Raw genomic sequence first — 24894 nt, 5'->3', positions numbered from 1 at the left:
GCTGGAACACTTTGTTATGTTTTGTTGTGCTAGGTTTGGCCACTATGTTGATATTGCCGTTTGTCGAGCCTGAGCTGTCTACAGAGATCGCGTTTTTTTACAGTTTGATCAGCGGACAGGGAGCAAGCATATAGTGAGGAGATGTTTGCTGTATGTAACAAAAAATGTTTTATGGTCTTAAACGCGTCAATTCGCTTAGAGCGCCTTTAATACATACATGAATGTGTGTGTATTTGTATATACATAATAATTACACACACATTCATGTATGTAAAGAACATATGCGATGCGAATGGCGCGATATGGGTGGTGCATTTGCCGCAAAAACATGCACTATTTGCTTCAAACGAGTCTTCACCCAAGTTGAAAATATTCAACTCGAGCGAAACATTTGTATGACACGCAGTTAAATCCCACGAGTAATCTAGAGCGAGTAATGCATGCCCCGCTTTTGGTGTGTACGTAAAAATCAACATTTTGTCATCATTGCTCACCTTCATGTTGTTCGAAACTTGTTTCTTTATTCTGTTATACACAAAAGATTTTTAACATTTTTTTAAATATTTTGATAAATGAGGGCACAGTTGACAGTACGCATTGACTTGCATAGTATTTGTTTATCCTACTATGCAGTCAATGAGTACCGTAAACTGTGTGCTTAGGGGAGAACCGGGGCGAAGTGATTTTCTCCAAGCCGTGATTACATTTCTATGACAGCATCTTTAGCACAAAACCCTTGACAGGGCCGCCAAAATCTCGTTATTTCGTCACCATTTTGCGTGTCTAGGTCCAGAAAGATGTTTTTACCATGATAAGTAAATTCCTAAAGCAGTCGTTTTTTTCTAATAGTGTGTTTTGTTTCTCGTTTTATGTGTTACAGTACTGATCAATCTACAGGTTATTTAGTCCAATAACACATCTTGAAGTTTGACTTCTCAGAATTTTTCAAAATAAAAGTAAATCGGGTTTAAATGTCTGGAGTTCCTGTCGTGGTGAAAATAACACTGGTTACTTTTTTGTTACTTAAAAACTACATCCTCAGTTTTTCATCTTGGGTCCCTAAAAAATTATTTATTAAATTTACTTATTTTTTTAAGGTAAGTGGTCGCAATCAATTTATTTAAGCTACATTTAAACAAAAAAATTGGCAAAATAAAACAAAAAACTTTTGTTTAAATGTATCTTAAATAAATTGAATGCAACCACTTACCTTAAAAAAATTGAGTAAATTTAATAAATAATTGTTTTCAGTGTATAATAAATGAATCTTTGTCCAGTAGGCAAGTCTTATTGAGTCATCAAATAATATTCTTATAACAAACAGATTCAACTTCTGTTCAGGCAAAAGTTTGCTGCTCCATCCTCTGCCAAAAAATATTTAAAAAACTTGCCTGAGGGACAAGAGGATAACCATCAAACTTAAGACGTCCCTCTAAAACTCTTATCCCCCGCCATCATTTAATTAATTAGAAAAAGGTGTCATTTATACAAGACTCTTGAGAAATCAAGGGCAAGAAAAGTATTTTTTTCCTTGTCGTCATGTTGTTGTTCCTGTCATTGCTTCATTAATTTTCTCGGGGTAAATCATGTCAAGAGCGTGCATGTGTAAGCTGTCAGAGTGTAGATGTATCTATTCGTCACCTCGGGGAGTGTGCGTGTGTTTGTGTGGATCTGAAGTGGGACCCGTGGGTAATCTTGACGGGGCGTGGACACGGGGGAGGTCTGGCACGCCTTGTAAACAAGATGGTAATGTCTGATAAGAAAAGCTGATGCCTAATGACAAATGGCTAATAATGCCAGGAGACTGCAGGGACCGAGAAAGTGTATTGATTATCCTTATTACCCAAAGCATTCGTCTCGGGAGATGAACGGGTCGGGGAGAGGGAGGAGGGAAATTAGCCTGCCCCTTCCCTGTTGACGGACTGATTGCTCTAGAGGCCCTGAAAAGGACAAATGTGTTCGCACAGCACCACATAAACCTTAAACACTTTCAGGAAGAGAGAAGAAAGCAGGCTTACATCAAAAATATATACTAAAGCATCTTTTAAGGTGATTTTTGGTCAAAGATAAGTGTCATTGCAAAACATGAGACCCCGTCTTGTTTTACCACATCTAAGATGGTTAGTTTACAACAGCCTGGTTTCTTTCTGGGCACGATCCTCGACTCATAAACTCAGTTTGGAAAATACTGAAGAAGTTATTGGTGACCACCCTGGAAAGTTTTGGTTTTATTCTTTCAATAAAATTTGAGCTAATTTTTTATTTTAAATCTACAAGATTTTAAGAGTGTTTTGCTGTCACGGCTGCTAAAATACAGTATGTGTAGGGATGTAATCAGAGCCATATTTTAGTGATCAGTGATATTATTTCTAATTTATGAATATTTTATTGCATTGTATTGTCCTTGTTGCATTGTCTTCTAACTTGCTTTGTCGATTTGCACTTTTTTGTCTGCCACTGTTTGCACTAAAGGCCAAAGTATGGTCCATTTTTATGCGTACACGAGGTTATTTTGTCATCAGAAAAGTGAGGGCGTACTGTACGTGCACCGTCTGATTTTTTTAACCCTACATACATTGTACGTGTAGGTTGTGTATGCGCATACAGTATAATGTACACTGAAAAAACTTGATGTCTTACTTAGTGTTTTTGTCTTGTTTTCTAATATAAATATATGAAAATTCTTAAATTGAGAGACATTTACTTGGTAAGCAAGTGGTTTGAGATATTACTGTAAGTCTTGTTTATTGAAATAAATGATGAAAAACAGGAGTTTTTTTTTTACATGAAACAAGTCAAAATATCTGCCAGTGCAGTATAAAAATCAACTTAATTCCAGTTTCAACTTAATTCAATAAACTTAATTAAAGTTTATTTTTCGTACTGTACTGGCGGATATTTTGACTTGTTTCAAGTAAAAAAACTTATTTCAATATCTTAAGCTACTTGCTTACCAAGATAATGTATCTCAATTTAAGAATTTTCAGATATTTATTTTAGACAAAAATACTAAGTAAGACATTCATTTTAGTGTGTACACTGAAAAAAATGATTTTCAAGGAAAAAAAATCTTAGTTCTTTTGTCTTGTTTTCAGTAAAAATATAAAAAAAATCATATATAAAGATGCTTTTTCTTGATAAGCAAAACGTAAATAAGTCTTTGTGCATTAAACAAGCAAAAAATCTGCCAATGGGGTAAGCAAAAAACCGTGAACATTTTTCTTAAACACACTGCAAAAAATGATTTTCAAGACAAAATATTCTTAGTATTTTTGTCTTGTTTTCAGTAAAAATATCTAAAAATGTAAAATATTTTTTAAAAATGTAATATCTTAAATTAGGATTATTTTTCTTGATGAGCAAAACCACCCAAGAAAATAAGTCTAGTTTTTAGACCAAAAATATCAAATTTAAGTGATCTTGTGCATAAAACAAAAAAAAATTATGCCAATTGGGTAAGCACATTTTTCTTGAATTTATTGTTTAAGAAAAATGTTCAAGATGTTTTTGCTTACCCCATTGGCAGATTTCTTTGCTTGTTTTATGCACAAAATCACTTAAATTAGATATGTTTGGTCTAAAAACTAGACTTATTTTCTTATGTCGTTTTGCTCATCAAGAAAAAGCATCTTAATTTAAGAATTTTTAGATATTTTTACTGAAAACAAGACAAAAGTATTAAGAATTTTTTGCAGTGTAGCCTAGAAGATGCATTGCATTTTGTCTCAATGTGCATGCGTCGAAAGTCTGCCTACATGTACGAGTCAAATAAACTCTATTTTGCAAGGCTGCGCGTTCGACCGTGCGCATATGTTCACGTACATGTAAAAAAACAGACTACAAGTTGCACTCACTTTATGTAACTACGCTAAAAATGTACTTTTTTAGTCCATCTCTGTGTTGTTTTATGTAGTTTTACAGTCTTTATAGCACTGGGGTCCCGCAGAGACGTAGTGTCATTTCACTGCTATGGCTGAAATATCAATAAAGCTTTTTGACTTTCTATAGACCATATGAGCGTACACCAGCACTAGTTTCCTATGTATCTGCACAGGATAGAAAAAAAGCTTCTTTTGATGCTTTATCCACAATTACTTTTCTCATCTGAAGTGCTGACTTCTCCAGGAAGACTGGAGAGGGCTGTCTAGGTCATAGTAGGACTGCCCATCTAAGCAACACACAAAAAATGAGGTCACTCTTTTCTGCTGTTTCGCCAAAACCCGGTCAAGTCAGAGACATGAGGATCCAAAGATCTGAATCGGTTTCAGGGACACATTTTGTGGCAAGAAAAAGACACGAAAGTAGAAAAATTTTAGTGATAAAGTGATTAGTTCCTCTTTTTTGTAATGAGTATTTCACAGAATATCCGCCTTTTAAGTCATAACGTAAGCAATACCGTTTCCAGCTCCAACAGCCATTTATGAGCACTATTTATTCATAGCACACATTTAATCGAAAATTGTATAAACTCACGTGTAAACTGCAGTCTTATGCTGCGTTCACACCAGCCGCGGTAGAAGCGTCAAGCGCGAGTGATTTCAATGTTAGGCCAATGTGAAGACACGCGTTGATGCGATTCCGCCTCATTTGCGTGTCTAGTTCACGCGAATGGTGCAATTGAATGGTGCCGCATCAAACGCGTGAGTTTAACATTTTAAACTTTGGCGGAAAAACGTGCCGCGTAAAACAATCGGGAGCTTGCTCTAGTAGTGACGTGATTACAGGAAGCAAGCGGAGTCGCAGAAGCCCCTCCCATGACGCAAATTTCTGCGTGAATGTCTCAATGACTAGAATTTCACGTGCGGCTTTCACGGTCGAATGAAGCTAGTAAACTCAAACTGTTCAAGCGTCAAACTAGGCACGGTACACGCGACTTTGACGCCTCAAACGCGGCTGGTGTGAACCCACGGTTAGGCTTCCAGAATCAAATACAGCAATATATTAATAATTCATAAAAGATCCACGTCCATAAATCCATGTCTTGTCATCTCGGATTATTTAATGGAGATAAAAATTAGGATCAGGTGTTTTTGGTAGTTTTTCACTATGATACGAGTGTATTATAGCCATGATTTTTTGTTTTTTCTCTATGACATCTGTGAGCGGTTGGACCCGGAAGCGGCGGATGACGTTAGACTTGAATATGAAGAGTTTGGTTCCAAAATGAGATAACTCGTTAATTCATTTTTCAAAATCTCTTTTTTATTGTGCATATCAATCAAACTGCAGTTGGTTTGTTTTGATTTAAGCCTTTATAACAAAAAAAAATACAGCTAAGTAGCACTATAAAAACATGATAACATAATAATAAACTCAGTTATCTCGTTTTGGAACCAAACTCTTCATATGTCTTGCATTCAGTATAGTGCAGTGTTGTATTATCTAATGTACAGTATATTATATTGTTTTTTTACTACTATACGCACACATTTCTGCATATTAGCATATGTGCTAGACCACAAAACCAGGCGTCAATTTATACATAATCTGAAAGGTAAAAAAATAAGCTAATTGTGAATTTATGGTATGTTAGGATTGGCCAATATTTGGCTAATCTGGAATCTGAGGCTGCAAAAGTCCTTAGCAACACATATTACTTATGGTTAATACATTTTTGACATATTTAGGGTAATTTACAAAATATCTTCATGGAACAATGATGCTAATGATTTTTCGTTTTTTGACCAATACAATGTATTGTTGGCTATTGCTACAAATTCTACCCAAATTAAATTTAAGGTTATTGAAATATTACAATAAACGTTAATATAATCCTCTATACCAGCGCAAACCGACAACATGTAATTTACAAAATTACAAAATTTATTTTAAAAGATTAATATTTTAACAAATTAGCAACATTCATTTTAACAAAATGTTCAACACAAACACGCACGCATGCACACGCACACACACACACACACACACCTCTTCCTCTCAACAGCTTTAGTTTGTTACAGCCTCATCTGGGATTTAGACTGTAATAATGGCATCTAATCAATAACCATATTTCTCTTACAGTAAACGCGCTAAAGTATTTATGAATTATTTGATACTGCGTTCCAAATAAAGCAAAAGCGAGCGAATCGCGTCCTAGAGGCCAAAGTAATGAATAGCTTTATTGAAATCAATTGATATAATGCTTGCCAAAGAAGAGAAGTACAAAATTGCCCGAGTGAATCAATTGGACCGCATTATCACACACTTAACAACCCCGTTGCCATATAACGGTGCGGCGGGAGAGTTTCAGCCAGCGGATGCTTAGGTGGAGAGATGCGCTCTCACACAGATGTATTTTGATGTTGTGAGACAGATGTATTGTGATGTACTGAAGGTCAGGCCTCATTGTGCGACGCTCTTGTTATGATGGGAGTGAAAGACTCGTGTCTTTTTAATCTCTGTGGCTCTCCAAACAACCCTCCATTAGACATCCCACATTTATCATGACAAATGATTATAATTGTACGGGAACATTAAAACGTAACATGCAATGTATAACATTTTATAGCATTTATGGGGAAGACCAGGACTAGTTGTCACTTTTTTAGATCCATTGTATTTCTCAGGGTAGGTTGATTGTCATGTCAGTTTCTGTAAAAGAGCATACATCTTGCTTGGAAAGAACAAAAATCCAATGTCATTGGGGAAAACCAATCTTTATTTTTTTAAACTACAAAATATGGATATTTTTCTTCAAAAATACTAAATTTTGAACAAAAAGCTGAAATAATTGCATTTTTTTGTGAAGGAATTTAGTTTGAGATCAGATTTAGAACGATGATCAAAACATACATGGAGTGTAAAATAAATTACAGTTTTTTCTGGACTATAAACCGCACCGGAGTATAAGCCGGATCATTCAAAAATGCATCATTAAGACGAAATAACATATATAAGTTGCAGTGGACTATACGTCACGTTTATTTAAAAAAAAAATCACAAAATCCAAGCCGAAGAACAGACATTTAATCTGGAAAGGCAAGTCATTCAACTAAACAATAGCAGACAGAACAGCAGGCTGAATAGATGTCTGTACGTTGAAGTAATATTAACAAATAATATTATCGTTATTTAAACGATAAACCATAGCATACAGAACTTACCTGGAAGGTTGAATAGTCTAAATTAACCGAACCAGCCAACTAGCGTGAAGTTCGCAGACTCATCATTCCGCATCACTGAATCCACTGAATTACATAAATACAGAAGCAGCATATAGCGGACTCTTTCGGCTGTAGACGGTAATGATGTATCTTGCCATATAAATGTCAAAATTAATTCATACTGACTTATAAGGCGCACCTGACTATAAGACGCAGCACCAGCCAAGTTATGAAAAAAACGCAGCTTATAGTCCAAAAAATACAGTAATCATTTTTTGCTTTAGTTTTTTTTTTGAATTGGGTAAGAGCGCCATCTAGTGGATAATTGCGGTATTACAGATTACCATAAAACTCATCAGGAACACAGGCAAATGTTTTCTCTTAATAGACAAGATAACTCGTCAATGGCGGGGAAAGACTTAAAGGACAGTATGTAGGATTGTGGCCAAAACTGGTATTGCAATCACAAAACTTGTGGCTAAAACTGGTACTGCAATCACACAACTGGTGGCCAATACACAACAAGACAACATAAACATCAGTTGAGGGCTGCAAATCCACTTTTTAAATGACAATATCCTGGCCAGACCACTTTTGTCAGTGATATTAGTATTTGAAATGAAAATGATTTCTTAATGTCTAGTGACTTATCAGGGCCATTTTATGATTAATTGATATAAATTTCTTACATACTGTTCCTTTAACAATTTCGTGTATGTCTGTTTCACCTGTTAAGTTTGGAATATAGTCGTTTTTTATATGAACATGCATGCACAGTAGAACGCACAGCATTGCAAAGTATAGTTTATTTGACTTACGTGTACACAAGAATTTCAAAGCATACGCATTGCGACAAAATGCAATGCATCTCCTGGGCTACATACTCCTGTACAGTATTGGGGAAAGTTACTTTTAAAAGTAATGGATTACAATATTAAGTTACTCCCCAAAAAGTAACTAATTGCGTTACTTAATTACTTTTTATGGAAAGTAATACTTACGTGACTTTTTAGTTACTTTTGCGTTACTTTTTTTATTTGGCTGAGGCTTGATCGTTTTCAGTTTCTCACTCAAACTGTTCCTGCTCAGGCGCTCACGCATAGAGTGCGTAATTATATGTGATTATGTTCAGTTTAATTCAGTACATTTTTTTATCAAATTAATTCAACTGAAAACTGACTCACATAACTTTTTTTTTTTTTAAAGTAACTCAAATATTAAAGTGTACATTTATAAAGTAATGCGTTACTTTACTCGTTACTTCAGAAAAGTAATATTATTATGTAATGCACGTTACTTGTAATGCATTACCCCCAACACTGCTCTTATAGGCACATGCGGATTCAAAAATACAGTACACAAGCACTCTTCTAATGATGAAAATTGCGTCACGTGCACTGTACACAGACCCTCACATACACATTAAAAATGGACTATACATCAGCCTTTACATGCGAAGGCTTGATAATGTACTAAAAAAAGCTAACTGGCTTGAAATGTCAATTGAATTTTACTTCCCTTGGTGCATAATTCAGTCACATTTTGGAAGAAAGAAAATTGCATAATTTTAATACTCCTTCTGATTGGTCGGTTTATAATGAAAAGGTGTGGTTACCCTGTCAGCAAAGTATGTTATTCAAGCAGTAGCAGGCAACCATGTACACATTTTTTATTTATTTTTTACATGATAAATTCTGAGTTATGAACATTATTTAGTACAATTATTTTAACTGTTAATTAATAAACAAACACTTAATTATTAAACATTATAAAAAATAAAAATTATTATTATTATTAAAACAACATAATTTATATTAAATATATTATATTATAATATATTAACATTTATTTTCACAAACATAATGAACTTTTTGTATTTTTACAACAGGCCTAACCTATTCCGAACCTCCCACTAGCCTACAGTATAATATAAAGTAGGCATCCATATATCATGCTTTAAAAATAGCATTAAAGGTCACTTTAGTAAGAAGAGCCTTTTCAGCGTCTGTGTGCAATCTGTTTTGCAATTCACTTAAATCATGTGATGTCATCCTGCGTTAAATGCGCTCAACACGTGGGAGGTATTGAGGCGGGAAACATGTTGAACAAGCGCCTTCCTCGCCGTGGTCTAGGAAATGTGGGAACAGGACAGGCAGCCGACCGCCCCATCAAAACACTGTGGTCAGCCACCACTTATGCTACAGGCAGAAAATAAAAGAGGCCACGGGGAACGCTCGAGGTGGAAGCCTGGGTTTAAATAAAGCCGTTCGATACGTTCGTGTCGAGTCTTGACGTGCAAGGCGTTGGTGTCGTTGTAATCATAATAAAGTCTGACCCTAAAATTTGGCCAGTCGAGTCGAACCCTTAAAGCGAGTTTAAGGGTTTTCTCGCCTATCAACGGGCCCACCACCACCGTCCAGCTGTGATATTAACTGAAAACGATTAAGGTCGGACCACACGGGCCGGCCGACAGACTAGACTTTGCGGGGTTAAAAAAGGCCAGTATTTTTAGGAGATCCCTGCAAGAGGATGTCAGATGAAAGATTTACGCAACTTAGTAAAGCACATTTAAGTGCCACCTATGTGGAAACGACTTTGATATATATCATTCGTATCCAATTATGGAAAGGGAGAATTTTTTGGTGACGCCATATTAATCACGACTCCTGAACAGACTTGTTTTATTACACTTCATAGCTTGATCAGTCTTTGTTGTATTTTTTTATGTGGTGATCCTCAAAGTTCCTGGACTTTGTTATGCAAGTATACAGATGTGTACAAGCTTCTTTCCTGCTTATCGTTGCTACGCGACACTTTCTGGCCTATCTGCTTCCTCTCTAAACTATGGCTCATTTCCGTACGACAGTGCAAAAATAGCCAAGCCCTCTGCACCCCTCCATGTTGTTTCTTCCTTTCTGCAATCCACGACATCTATCAAGTCTGTTCCTGGGCTTCCTATCTCTTCCTGTGGCCAGACGGAGAAACGAGCGGAATGACATTTCTTGGCCCTTATTTGATTTTTAACATGTTTGTTAACCCCACAACTATTTGGAAACTTGGCATGCTTTCTCTTATTAGAGTATATATGTCACATTACACCTTGAACATATACAAATATATGCAGTCCTTACATTCAATTGGTTCATACTTTATTTTTAAATAGATTCCTCCGTGTGCCGTTGTCTGTTCGCCCCAGTAAATGTGTTATTTCTCTGTTATGATTAATGTAGCTCACTACCACAAGATGATGTTTGAAACATAGTAATCGAGACATAATCCTCAAATCCCTGTGTGGTCAACACAACTGAATCTGGAGTTTCTCATCAGCTCTTACTTTTCTCCTGGATGGTTGGAAAAGAAGGGAGGCATGGAGCAGAGCCATACCAGGTTCTGCAAACTGTGGCATGTGCACTTTTTCCCAAGCCACAGCTAGGCCAGCTCAGATTAATTTCCATTCCTGTATTTTTGCAGAAGTTAATAAGCTACAACGTTTCTTGCCCCCCAACCATTTTTTCGACATATGTACTAAGCCACGCAAATATAAACGTTCTCTCTTACGGTTGTACTGTATTATTACGTTTTTGATTTGCTTGATCATCAAGATTACTGAGAATGTAAAGACTTGTGTTTGATTATTTTAATTCTAAAAATGAAAATGTTATATTTAAATGTCTACAAAATGAAACAGATGTTATGACTCATTCGCAAAGCAATTTACATCTTGGAAGTGAGTAAAAGAAAAATCCCTTGTTGGCTCATTACCGGGAATGATTTCAAGTGTTTGAAACAGTCACACAATAGTTATTATAGTCCACACTGTAAAAAATTTTTGTTTTTGTTTTACTTTAACTTAACAAATTAAGTTATGTAACTTCAACTTGTTTATAAGTTATGTCAACTATACTTCAAAATATTATATTTTTGCACTTAAATTTTTAAGTCATTTTTAAGTCTAGTGATGATATATAATATAAAAAAGTTTACATAAAGGGAAAGTTAACTTTTAAAAAGATAAATTTATCATAAATCACTTACCCCTGTGTCGTACTAAACCACCAAGTGCTCTGATTGTCTATAGAACACATTTTTAGATATTTTTGATGAAAACCGTGAGGCTTTTGTCTGTCCCATTGACCCCCAGAAAAAATGAAAGACAAGGTCCATGTTCCATCAGTCGTTCAATAATAATATTATTAACTCTTTCACCGCCAGCGTTTTTAAAAAAAGTTGCCAGCCAGCGCCAGCGTTTTTCATGAATGTTCTTCTTTAAATATATAAACATACAATATACCAAATGAAAGAACAGACCCTCTGCTTTCAAACAAAAAAAACCCGTTTCATCCTACCTTCAGTGGTTCTTTTGTAATCAGCTTTTGAATATGGGTAGGTTTCTGCAAAAACACCACATTTTGAGCAAAAAGCAGAGATAATTCCATTTTTGTGACGGACTTTTCATAGGGATCCAATTCAGAGCGATCTTTAAAACAGACACGGACATGCAGCCGCTTGCCATAGGGCAATACTTCTGGGTTTAAAAAGTTGCTCTCCTCATTGGCGGGGAAGCGTTTTCTCTTAACTGACGAGATATCTCGTCAATGGCGGTGAAAGAGTTAAGCATCGAGAACACTGTTGTGCGCAAAGAAAACAAAACAAACGATTTTATTCAACAATTTCTTCTCCTCCTTGGTTGTTCAGAGTGCGTTCGCAACCAAACTATGGCGCATACTGCTGACATCACCTGCTGACGTAGTTGCCAAAGTTTTTTTTTTTTCAGCTTTTTTAAGAACTAAAACTGAACAACTAAGGAGGAGAACAAATCGTTGAATAAAATAGGTTTTTTGTGCGCACAAAAGTGTTGTCGTCGCTTCATAATATAATATAATATATAGAGGGATGTATCAACTCCTCCTAGTTAAGGTAATAACAGTTTAATATTGAAAATGAGTAGACTATTCCTTTAACATTTGATTTTTACCATTTTGGAACCCATTCAGCTGTTCTCCGGGTCTGGCGGTACCATTTTTAGCATAGCTTAGCACAATCCATTGAATCTGATTAGACCATTAGCATCGCACTCAAAAATTACCAAAGAGTTTGGATATTTTTCCTATTTAAAACGTTACTCTTCTGTAGTTACATCGTGTACTAAGACCGACGGAAAATTAAAAGTTGCGTTTTTCTAGGCAGATATGGCTAGGACTATACTCTCATTTTGGCATAATAAAGGACTTAACATGGCTGCAGCAGGCACTATGATATTACGCAGCGCCTGAAAGTAGTCCCCGTGGTAACTTTCAATAGCAGGGCACTATTTTCAAACTCTACATAACTCTATTATTATTTTTTAGCGTGATGCTAATGGTCTAATCCGATTCAATGGATTATGCTAAGCTATGCTAAAAATGGTTCCGCCAGACCCGGAGATCAGCTGAATGGGTTCCAAAATGGTAAAAATCAAATGTTTAACTCTATGGGAACTGGAAAATTAGCATATTTTCAAAAAAGGTGGAGTGTCCCTTTAACTAAAGCAAATTCAACATGATTTTTTAAAGTTACAGCATCACTAGTCAACACAGTTGAAATAACTTCTAAATCCTAGTAGATTCAACTTAAAAATATTTTTTTACAGTGATATTCTAGCCAAAAACTTAGTATAGCATTACCAATTTGATTTAAATTGCACGCAGCCCGGCAGAATTTTTTTATAGTCCAGAAACTCCGAGAGTTATTTACTGCCCCTTTTGTACGAGATGGACATACACGTCTAAAGTAAACAAGAGCAGCTTCTCTTATGTTTTGCTCTCTTATCTCAGATATCTCTAGCGTACACCGTTGTTTGCCCTGTTGGTTAACTCCACAGATATTTCCTGAGGAAAACACGGCAGTTAAAATTTGCTCTGGCCCTTAGATCCAGACTCCTTTTCTTGTAAAACTCAGCTTGAGCCGACAAAGAAGAATCATTGAATTCACTCGTGCTAGAAATTCAACGCCGCACGTGGAAGGAAAATATTATGGAAGCTCAAAAGCGTAAAGAGACGTTTTCATTTACATGTATTCATTTACAACGTTAATATACTTCCATTTCAAATTTATAAGACGGCTTAAAAAATAAAACTCATATATAAACATTGTAATTTAATAATTTAGTTAATGGTGTGTACGTCTATAAAATAAAACACATGTACAAAACATTTCATTCATACAGCTTGTACCGTACAGTAAGTTCAGCCCCTCTGTGTGGACAGAGCATTGTTATATGTACCAGGATGTCGGAGGAGGAACAGAGGAGAACTTCTTCAAGGGGTGGAGACCAGACTGCGATGGCATCTTGGTCTCTGAAGATTCATCAATGTCTTTCCAAGCTTCAGAAAACGGACATGCTGAGTTGTTTTATGTGGGAATTGCTTGGTAGGCCGGAGGGGGGCTGCGGCCTGATTGTAAAACATGGAAGAGCGACATGTTAAACATATTGATACAGTCATGTCAGGAAATCCCATGACCCACCACCTCCTTACTTTCCGCTTTAGTTTCCATTAGCCGAAGCCATTAGGTCTGGAGTCACTCTAGTAGGATAAATCATCGTATTTTAGGTGGATATGGAATCTGACGGATTACTTTTCACTAGAATCAAAAGAATGTATAAACGGAACATATTATGATAAATCCATTAGGACATAAATGTGTTGGCATTGTGTGAACACAACAACCCTACAATGAAATAAATTCACCCTTTCCTTTTTTTCATCCCAATTAAACCAAAGCAGTCTTATTAGACATGCTGTTTTGATTCTCTTGCTAATGTGATGTCACACAAACAAAGCCCCGCCCACGGTCACTGACTGACTGGTTAATTTTACCCAAAAGATTTTCTAAATGTGTTTCTAGGCATACTGTAGCGCAAATGCGGCTAAAATACTATGATCTCAGACTGTATTTACAGTAATCTGATCTATTTTTAACCAAAAGCGCTTACTGTCCCTTGGTATGCAGTGAGAGCAGTCGCTCACATGCATTTAAAGTTACACACAGCTTCCAACCAATATGGGCATTTTGGACATTTTTGGCTATTGTATAATAAATGATCTGTGGGATATTTTGGGTTGAAACTTCACGGACACATTCTAGGCACATCTGAGACTTATATTACATCTTGTAAACATGGGCATAATATGTGCCCTTTAGTGATGCTGATACAAAATGAGCGGGTGCCTGTAGTCACCTGGGGTTACGACTCATCCAAAAATATTTTTAATGATATTCGGGTCGCGGTCGGTCGGGTCGTTTGAAATAAAGATTTCAATTAAACCTTTGTAATTTATATAGTACTAAAAATGTGGGCCAGGAAGCGGATTGGGTACTATATTTTTGTTTGTTTTTGTGGTCCGAGTTGCAGGGGGGTTAGGTTGAAACCGTCGGTCGGGTGTGGGTTGTTTATACATCGACCCGTGCATCACTGGTGCCCTTTAAAGGGATAGTTCACCTTAAAATGAAAATTCTGTCATCATTTACTCATCCTCATGTTGTTTAAAAGCTGTATGAATTTCTTTTTTTTTTTGATGAACACAAAATAAGATATTTTGAGAAATGATGGTAAGCACACAGCAGATAGTGACCACTGACTTCCATAGTAGGGAAAAAATATTTTGGAAGTATTGTGATAAATGATGAAGAAAATATTTTGATAAATGAAGGTAGTCACAGAGTTGACGGTACCCACTAAACTCCATCATATTTTTTTCCTACTATGGAAGTCAATGGTCACCATCCGCTGTGTGTTTACCATAATTTCTCAAAAGTTCATCAGAAAAAAGAAATTCATACAGGTTTAGAACAACATGAGGATGAGTAAATGATGACAGAATTTTCATTTTAAGGTGAACTATCCCTTTAAGGGGGTTGCACACCTGACGAGAAGCACAGTGTCGCGCCATGACTCTAAAAAATAGAAGACATTATTTTCTATGAATTTATACACATCGGCGGCGGCTGACAGCGGGGTCTGCTGTGACTCTGGACGCTGCTCAAATCCCTGCCATTCCACTCACATAGTTTAACTTTAAATAACATTATATTTGTCCCGAATCGTTAACGATTAACATAGGCTGCTAATGCATATTTAGCATCTTTAAGTAGGGGAGAACCGGGGCGAAAGTAACAAAGCAATTTTCTCAGAGCCCTGATTACATTTGCATTCCGAACTATGACAGCATCTTTAGCATGCAACCCTTGACAGACCTGACAAATATTGCGTTATTTCGTCACCGTTTTGCACGTGTAGTTCCAGAAAGCTGTTTTCAACCATAATAAGTAAATTCCTAAAGCGGTCATTTTTTCTTATAACGCATTGTGTTTCTCGTTTTGTGTGTTGCAGTATTGATCAATGTACAGGTTATTTAGTCCAGTAACACATCCTGAATAAGAGTTTTTCAAAATAAAAGTAAATCTGGTTTAAATGTCAGGAGGTCCTGTCGGGATGAATAAACACTTGTTACTTTTGCCTGCTGCTAATACTGTTGCATTATGTTGAACATTTATATTATGCTAATTTGGTTTAATTTTATAATGTTCATACTGTTTAAAAAAATTATTTTCAACAATTCAAGTTTGTACTGTCAGGTTGATTTGAAACATTTGATAAAACTGAAATTTAAAATGAAATTGTAATTTCATTATTTTTTGCAAAGATTTTTTAAAAAAGATAAACAACCCACCTGCAGAGGCGTCATGCCCATTCAAACTGAGGGGGCATGTGCCCCCTCTGTTTTTGGAGCTAAATGGATTTTGCATGCAACCTCAAAATCAAAGAAGCGTCCATTAATCTGGTATTTGTCTTTTAATCTGTTTAATATACACAATATTATTAATTTAGTGCTGCCTCCTTGTCACTTTTCTGAGTTTTTCGCCGTTTGATAGTGTTTTGATCATGTTACATTACTTTATTCTGGCAGCAGGCGCTGCAGTCAGCGCAGTCGCAGACGTCATCAGCGTGTGAATGCGCTCACGGACTCTGTTGCTGCTGTATATTGCTATCTGAGGAATTAAAACATGTAAGAAATGCTCACAACATTTCCAAACCCCAGTACAGTAATGTGCAGTTAACCTCCTCTGTGTAGAAAATGTATGGTTTAAAATGTGACAGTCTCGACGTTAAATTAGTAGAGATTTCTAGATTCATCTTGGTACAACGCCAAAGTTCACCAGAGTTCACGGGGGCACGGAATCACACGTTCACATATGAGGTAAAATTTGATGCAATAATCCGTTCTTCTAACAATTTTATCTAAGCATATTTTTTTATTCATTATTGAACATTAAAATCAATCACGTAGCTATAGCTTATGTCATTTTCATTGTTTATATACTTTATGGATTTAAAATTACATTAATTTCATAGGATAATGCAGTTGTTGTGCAAAATGCATTAATGACGAAATTAAACAAGTCATTAAACAAAACGTAAATAAACAAAATATGCCTTTTCAGATGTAAATGTGATACTAATATGTCATTATTCCGATTGAATAGTATTTGATGAAATTTAGTCAACACTTTTATTTTGGAGGTTTTACAGGGGTGTTCATATTGTTAGAAATGTAAGTGCCATGGAAAAGACTGAAAGCTCTATAATATTTCATTTGATGTCTGTGTATGCACAAATTTTTTGTGAGCTGTGCACACTGTCCCCCTTAAAAATAATAAAAAATTGTACTTTCGCCCCTGCTCTCCCTTAGACTCTGTCTGACTCAGCTTGCGCTATTTAATGTGCACGTCCGGTGTGCGATACCTTCGAGTTGTGCAACACGCGATGCTTTTCGTCCTGTGTGCAAACCCCTTCAGAGCTAGCAAATAAACAGCCACCATTTCTTTCCAACTCTTAGAGTCAAAAACATACAAATTGCTCTGAAATTTGACTTTCAGTAGCTTTGAATGTTTCTTCAGAACAGCAAGATGCTGTTTCCTATCAATCAAAAAAGGTCTGACTGGAAACAATAGGGCTTTGATGAGAACCTGAAAGGCAGCACTTTGAGAGTTGTGCCCATGTAGTTCAGAAGTCTGTGAGAGTCAAGGTAAAGCGCCCTATTACTTCACAGCCTATTTCATGGATGTCAGTGAATATCATACCTTTTGAGGGATGACTCAATTTGTTCTCCTCTCCCCCTTCCAATCAGATCTCTGTTTCCATTGTCGCCATGATTTGAGAAATACCCGCATTTACAAAATAGTTGCATGGGTCCGGTGAAAATTTCTCAAACAACAGATAATGTACATTGATGTGTAAATTCAACACAACTATTCACAAAATAAGCGCTGGCACATGTAATCATGACCCTTCTTAGGATGTTTTGAGTGTGTACAGACATTTAAGGGGAGGATATTGGTGTGACCCTTGGGGGCCATGTGTGGCTCAACAGGCTGTACCTCTTCCTGTTCGAAAACAATTTATTATCCCGTCTAGTGCTATCAGGGCATCAGTTATGTCCGTGTCCCTTTTGGTCACCTTTAACTAATTCTTTCCAGTGCACACAAACCACACTGTATGATGACCAGATGGATAGGCATCAGAATCTACCAGAACAAGTTTCAAATGTCATCTGCTTTGATGGATTGGTTCCCATTGGTGTCCCATGGGTTACCAAGAGGAAAGCAATGGGGGAAGAGTCTGGCCACCGGTCTCCTCAGATCTCTCAGCAGAGGGTCGAATGAAGCCGAACAATGGAGGAGAAACCTCGTTGAGTCTCGCTAGTGTACGTATGGGTGCATGTGGCATTCGCAGGAAGCCAAGACTACAGGGTGTGGGGCCGTGCTCTCTGCAAAGATCCGATTTCCACATTTTTCCCTTCTGCCACACCTAAGTCCCTAATTGTCTGGCCACAGACAAAGTATTTCGAGACCACACCGTTGCAGCCAGCTTTTTCGGAACCTGGATGTTTCATTTGGGCCTGAACCAGAGTTTTGGTTGGGATCGGTTGAGTTGCGTGCAGCCATTCTCAGGGAGGAAAAGAAAATGGGATTATTTGGGAATTTGAAGCAGGGAATAAGATGCACATATTACGGCAAAAGTCTGTGTTTAAATGCCATTTGAAATATTTAGTAAGACATATGAATTTTCTATGCAAATAATCCGATCACGCTATATTCCATAGCTACGCTATACTCCCATAATTCCATTCTTCCCAATCTGACATACTGGGAATCTTGTGATATAGGTGTGTGGTGGGGTCACTGATATCAATCTCAAAAAAGTGGATTGTATACACTGTACAAAACAAAGGCACAAAACTGCACCACTTCGGCCGCTGGGGCAGTACCCCAAGATTCAGTCTTGTACCCCTACAGGCATACGAAACATAACACAATGTTGCACCCTTTTGGGTACATTACTGTACCCTAAGGATCTATGGTGTACCTTTTAAAGCTCACATAACACACAATTTTTTCCAATGTAAAGTTAATCTTGGTTACTTATAGAGTAGTATTTCATCCATTTAAGGTACAGTTAACCCTTAAAAGTCCCTTGGGGTCAAAATGACCCCAAGCCAATTTTCTTGAGTTAAAAAAGTGTTCCCTTCATCTCAGTTGAATAAGATTTTGTGACTTTTCTAGATTATCTGTCAATATTCATATAAAAAACCTGGGCTTGATTCGTTCTGAGGATGTGTAAAAAATGTTACCAAAAGAGGCCCTTAGGGGTCAAAATGACCACAATTGAAAATGAATGGGAAATAAAAAAAAAATCCTTTTTATTTGTCAAAAAAAATCAATGCATCTAGATTAAATCTGATCATTTTAACACAGAAAAGCAGACCTGGTACTAGAGCACAAATGCAATATAGACAAGACATTCTCAATCACACCCGAACGCACACACAGACACACACTTAAGGGGGTCGTACACCCGAAGTGCACATTAAATAGCGCAAGTCTACTTTAAAATGCAAAATATGCATTAGCAGCCAATGTAAATCATAAATGATTTGGGACAAATATTGTATACTCATAGAAAACAATGTGTTTGATTTCTTTTAGAATGGCGCGGCGCTGCGCGTCCGGTGTGCGACCCCCTTTACATTCAGTCAAATTTCTGTGGCATTTTGTAAAAACAGACATTTCAAAATGAACCAAAAACTACAAAAACATTCTACTATTTGAAATAATATTTATTTTTAATGTTATTTCTAATGTTTGTATATACATAAATCAACATGATCTCACAAAGTTCCGCGGGATAGTCACGGAATTTTGTGCTCATTTTTCCGTGGCATTCTCACGGATCTCCGCATTTTTCCGTGGCCCTGCTACGGACTGTCTTTTTCGTGGCATTCTCACGGATTGGTTACTCAACTGCTTTTTCCTATTTTCAAACCATTTTCGCTTCGGTTTAGGGTTAGATTTGGTGTTTGCGTTAATATGTCACTTTAACTATTGGTTTATACTATTTTTTCTGCTTTATTCTTTTATATTTTCTAAACTTTAAACAATTGTTGCCTGGCGTTGGGGTTAGAGTTGGGGTTGGGTAGGGATGTCATTTCATGTAAATCTAACCTTAAACCGAAGCGAAAATGGCAAGAAAACAGGACAAAACAGTTGAGCAACCAATCCGCGAGAACGCCACGAAAAAGACAGTCCGCAGCAGGGCCACGGAAAAATGCGGAGATCCGTGAGAACGCCACGGAAAAATGAGCACAAAACTCCGCGACCACGCCACGGAAATTCGTGAGATCAGGTTGACATAAATTCACAAAATGTATCAATGAAGTAGTGATGTGAGCTGTTGGCCACATCCAGTCAAATGAATCATGGGTCTTTATGGCCCTCTGCTTGTCAAAATAATTTATTTCCTAAACTGTAATTCTTTTATGTTTTTTTTCTAACCAGCAGATGGCCGAATTCAACACATAACATTTAGATCAATATCTAAAAACAATTTAAATCAAATTTAGATCATAATTTATGTGAAATTTTTATACAATGTTGATATTTTACAGGCAAGCTAATGGTGTAGTTGAGGAATTTAGTGGTAAACAGGTACAAAAGTACTTCATATCTCCCAAAACACAGCATTATTGTCTAGATGGGAAGTAAACAAAAAAAAATTATTTGTATCATTAATTTTTGTTATATTTTTTGTAATCACTCTTTCAATTTCTGGGGTCATTTTGACCCCCATGGAACTTTAGGTACACAAAAGGTCCTTAGGGTATACTGTACCTCAAAAGGTACAACAGTTCTATGTGTTATATACCCATAAATGAACAAAAATAACCTTTAAGGGTATCACCCCGGTGACAGAAAATGTACAGTTTAGTACCTTTTTTCTGACAGTGTATGATCTTTTTCATAAATGTAAAAGGTACAATCAGGTAAATGATAGAAATGTATAGAAAATTGTATAGAAGCTACAAATATCTAACATGAGAAAGTCCTGAATGCCAGTATTGCTCCAATTTCGTTCCTTTCATGTCTTTTTTTCCCGCTCCACTTGTTTCTGATCAATAAAGGTCTATTTTCTCCCACACAAGGTTTCCCATTCAATACATCTGCCAGAGGTTTTAAAAACATAGAAGCATGATCCATTTATTATTGGCTGTTAGCATGATCTATCTTTCTAGATACCTGCAGTTGAGAATGAGTTTTGTTTATTTCCTTTATACACACTTTATTGACTGCCATTGGTGGATGGCCAAATCAATCATACTCTGCTAGATGTCCAATTCACCAGTGCAATGAAAGGTACCTCACCCTTGCCAACCAGTAAGAGCAGCTTTTGGTTTAATCTGTGCGTTTTAATCTAAACTCCAACTTTACATGTACAGTATTCGTTATTAATACTAACTATGTCAACCAATGGTTGAAATAAATAAATCGACTGTGTCATAGCAGATCAAACTATCAGGCTTTGACACAGCTGTGAAAAATGTCATTTGAATATTTCATCAGGTATAATGCTGACCTAAAATGACTGGTCAATACTTATATAGGAGAATTGCTGATTTGAATAAGAGTCAATAGTTAACAAATATCCTGTGTTCCTTTTGGGACCTTCTCCTTCACTCGAAGCAGTTTATCATTATGAGTGAAAGGGATGTTTTTGTCATTGGCAACATATTTAATTGTATTATAAATATTAAATGTGTAAACTACTTGCACTGTGTACTGTATTCTGAATTGTATTTGTCATAAAATGTCCATTAAACAGCTATTAAGCAAGTTTAATAAACTTTATTACACAATATATTTACATTTAATAGTTTTAGAGATGCTTTTATCCGAAGCAATTTACTTTCAAGGTATTATTTTATTATCGCGTGAGATCAATGGTTGATTTGAAATGTCGCAACACACACAACACTATGTATGCTCGATTGAAGATGTTATGCTGTTAGTATTTTGATAATATAAAATAAGGCATTTCAATTACTGACTAATAACCATTTAATTGCCATTAAAAAGATAAAAGATAAAAAATTCTAATTTACATGCTCTTTAAATAGTAATGTAATATAATAAATGCTTTTAAGAGTTTGAACCTCTCACCAGATGCGGTAGAGGCGGCAAAAAACGCTTGAACATTGTGAGGTTACTAGTTTCATTCGCGCGTGAAATTCTCGTCATTTGAGACATTCACGGGGAAATTCGCGTCATGGGAGGGGCTTCTGCAACTCCGCTCAATTTGCATTGCGTCTACTGCGCCGCGCTAAACATTTCATTTTTTAACTTGCGCGTTTCCCGCGGCAAGGCTCATTTCGCGCCAATGCATGAATGAGGCGGATTTGCGTCTACTGCGCTTCGCTAAACGCCTCATAAACGCATCTTTACATTGACTTAACGTTGAAATCATTTGTGCCAGACGCACTATTCACGTTTGGTGTGAACGCAGCATTAGTCCACATAAAAAATACACGTTTCAGTTCTTTACTGAACTGCAGGAAGATGATAGACAAGCTACAAAACAACCACAATGTTTGCCACAATGATTTGCAATCATTTCCATGTTTGAAATGACAATGTACTTTTGTTACGGCTGGTTACAGGGCACATCCTCATTTCATCCCCAACATTTAAATTATGAGACATATGCATACACTTAAACGTTATATATACAGTATATACTTCTATGCATATTTATTAAATTCATAAAATTCAGCAGGGTGTATTTGCTTGTGTAAAAAGGACAATGATAATTTGCCAGTTTCTTCAAATGAAGCCATTTATCTTCCCATTACAAAAACTTAAATCAGATAATTAAATCTGCGCAATAATATTGTCTCTCCTTTATTTTTTTCTGCCCAGAGGTCTTGACATGGCTTGCAAATAGGTGTATTGATTAGATGAAAATATTCAGAAGCCCGAATCTACTTTGTGCTTAGCAGAAAGGTTCCTGGCGGTCAGCAGAAATAATCGTGAGCGTTTTGTCCCGGTGATGAATGTAGCGCTCTGACAGGTCACTTCTCCCCCCCAGCACCCTACCCGTACGCCACAATTTGTTCCCTCGGAGGGCGGGAGACGAATCTCTGTGGGTGACAGATTTATCGGTGTCCACGTGAAGCCAAACACCTCAAAATCCCTGTTAAAGGCTTCAGAGATTGAACTCCCATTTATATCCAGTTGGATTCCAGTAAAATATTTCATTCGTTTCATCAGCGGGTCAGACCGAAGACCTGGAAGCCTGGATTTTGTAAAGAACAACGTTTATTTTCAAGCCTGACAGTGATTTTATCGCTGGAGGTCACCGGGTCGCTGTAATGTTTGCTGGGATGAGTAACTGGCCGTAGCGTTAGCAAATCTGATCAAAGATATAAGATAAAATAGGTGTAATTTTATTCGGAACATTTTGGAGGGGAATGTGTTAAAAACATACAGTATTTCCGCAGCTGTCACTTGGACAGTATCCTTTAAAAAGGTCCTAATATGTATAAAGTATGTATAGATATCTATACATTTCGGACTTCTGAGATACTAAATGGACCTCTTTATGTGCAAATCTGTACGTTTGGAAAGGGTACAACACAAGTGACAGCTGGGCTACAAATTCTGACGGTTTATTATTTGCAGCATCGCATAATGCATCATAAGATGAACAATCATTTATGCATGCATCAAACAATGTCTGCCACAGATTTCCACGCGTGATTTTTATTATATCCCTGCGTTATCAATCATATCACTGGAAATTGATAGCCTACATTGATGAAATGATTGACTGTCTGCAGGTTGCTTGGCTTTTCAGGGCAAATAATCTGTTTGAGTAAAGTTAAACCTATTAAATTTATTGTCTGACACAATTAAATTGCATCACAAAGTCAAATGATTCATTTTTTTTTTGCTGCAAATCACCGAACAAGGATTGGTTCATATTTCATTTGAACAGCGATTGGCAAAGCAAAAGTTTGAGTTTTTCTAATGTAGAGAAACATATGTGGATGCTTTCTGGGTGTCTGCAGGAGCTGGAACTGATTTTTTTATTGGGCTGAATCAGAAGAGCTCTTTTTGGGAATGAGCTCCCACTTCTGAGTTCACAGGTGTCCCGGCCACAGAATGGCTCTAATTAATGGTGGTCGAGCTCTCCTGGAGAGAAAGGGCATGGGTGGTCCTCCTCACCCTACCCAAATCTGTTCCCAAGAGCATGAAAATATACAAAACCCTCCACAACCGTTTGGACCAAGTTACCGTGCACTGCCAGGCATCTCCCTTAAAGCCCAATTTACATCAGGATCGCCTAAATACGTAGTCCAAACTCCCGTCAAACTTGGACACGTGTTGGGCAACCGCATTTCAATCTACTGTCAGGAACTTAAGAACGTGAGTCTCTGAGGGAGGAAGAAATGTAATTGTTTTCGTCGTACTGTAAGGCCAAATTGAAGATGCATGTTTGATTCGGGAACGCATCCAGATTTGGGAGAACAGGTCTGTTGCCAAACAGGAAGAAAAGCCTGTGGAGAGAAGGAAGAAATAAGGATGATAGTCAATGCAATGCTTGCCCACTTGAGCCAAAACAAACACAACCCCATAGACCTTTAATGACACGATGTCAGTTGCGTGGCTCTACGAAGTAGGAGATGAGAGAATATGATATGGTTTACTTTATATAAGCATTTGAGGTTTCTGTCGGAGCCAATTGACTTTTTTATTTACATAGCAAAATGTACATTTTCCACGGCACGTAATGTGTAAAAAGTGCATTGAATCCTCTAATCTCTCTGTAATGTATGTTATTAAATGTTATACCTAGTTAAAAAGCTGCATTGATGGTCTTTTAAACCATCTATGAAACCATTAGGAAAGCAAAAATGAAGTGTTGGAAACTATTTTTCACAGTGCAAAAGGGCAGCTGACATCCAATACTTTTGGAAAGTTGTGTAATATAAGGCAGTTCTTCCAGAAAAAAAGTTTTTTGTGATTGTTACCAGCAAAAATCCTTGATCTTGCCACGTTTTCTTAAAAAATGCGATGGAATATGCGGGATATTTATGCAATTTTATGCAATAAAATGGCGGGAACTTGCAAAAATTGTGGGAACTTTTAAAAATTGTGGGAACTTGTAAAAATTGCGGGAACTTGCAAGAATTGCGGGAACTTGTAAAAACTGCAGGATCTTAAAAATTGCGGGAACTTGCAAAAATTGCGGGAACTTGTAAAAACTGCGGGATCTTGTAAAAATTGCGGGAACTTGCGAAAATTGCGGGAACTTGTAAAAACTGCGGGAACTTGTAAAAATTGCGGGAACTTGCAAAAATTGCGGGAACTTGTAAAAACTGTGTGATCTTGTAAAAATTGCGGGAACTTGTAAAAA

General features: G+C 36.8%; 1 protein-coding gene and 2 long non-coding RNA genes across 5 annotated transcripts in view; 1 reads left to right on the top strand and 2 right to left on the bottom strand.

The window, feature by feature from the left end:
- nr5a2 (nuclear receptor subfamily 5, group A, member 2) overlaps nucleotides 1-24894 on the top strand; it is a 135899-nt gene that overhangs the window by 16528 nt on the left and 94477 nt on the right. The window lies entirely within an intron of this gene.
- On the bottom strand, nucleotides 13141-17315 carry LOC141359332 (uncharacterized). The gene is made up of 3 exons (XR_012365758.1): nucleotides 17226-17315; nucleotides 13619-13724; nucleotides 13141-13534 (listed from the first exon to the last, which is right to left on the bottom strand). It is a non-coding gene; the product is annotated as an uncharacterized lncRNA (long non-coding RNA).
- Nucleotides 21993-24894, bottom strand: part of LOC129453181 (uncharacterized) — a 58589-nt gene continuing 55687 nt past the window's right edge. For all 3 annotated transcript variants that reach the window (XR_012365755.1, XR_012365756.1, XR_012365757.1), the window contains one exon: nucleotides 21993-24034. This is a non-coding gene — a long non-coding RNA (uncharacterized lncRNA). The remainder of the gene's footprint in view (nucleotides 24035-24894) is intronic.

This window comes from Misgurnus anguillicaudatus, chromosome 23 (genome assembly GCF_027580225.2).
Source record: "Misgurnus anguillicaudatus chromosome 23, ASM2758022v2, whole genome shotgun sequence".
NCBI classification, from domain to species: Eukaryota; Metazoa; Chordata; class Actinopteri; order Cypriniformes; family Cobitidae; genus Misgurnus; species Misgurnus anguillicaudatus.
The sequence above is the reverse complement of the archived record's forward strand: the minus strand, read 5'-3'. Positions and strand labels throughout refer to the sequence as shown.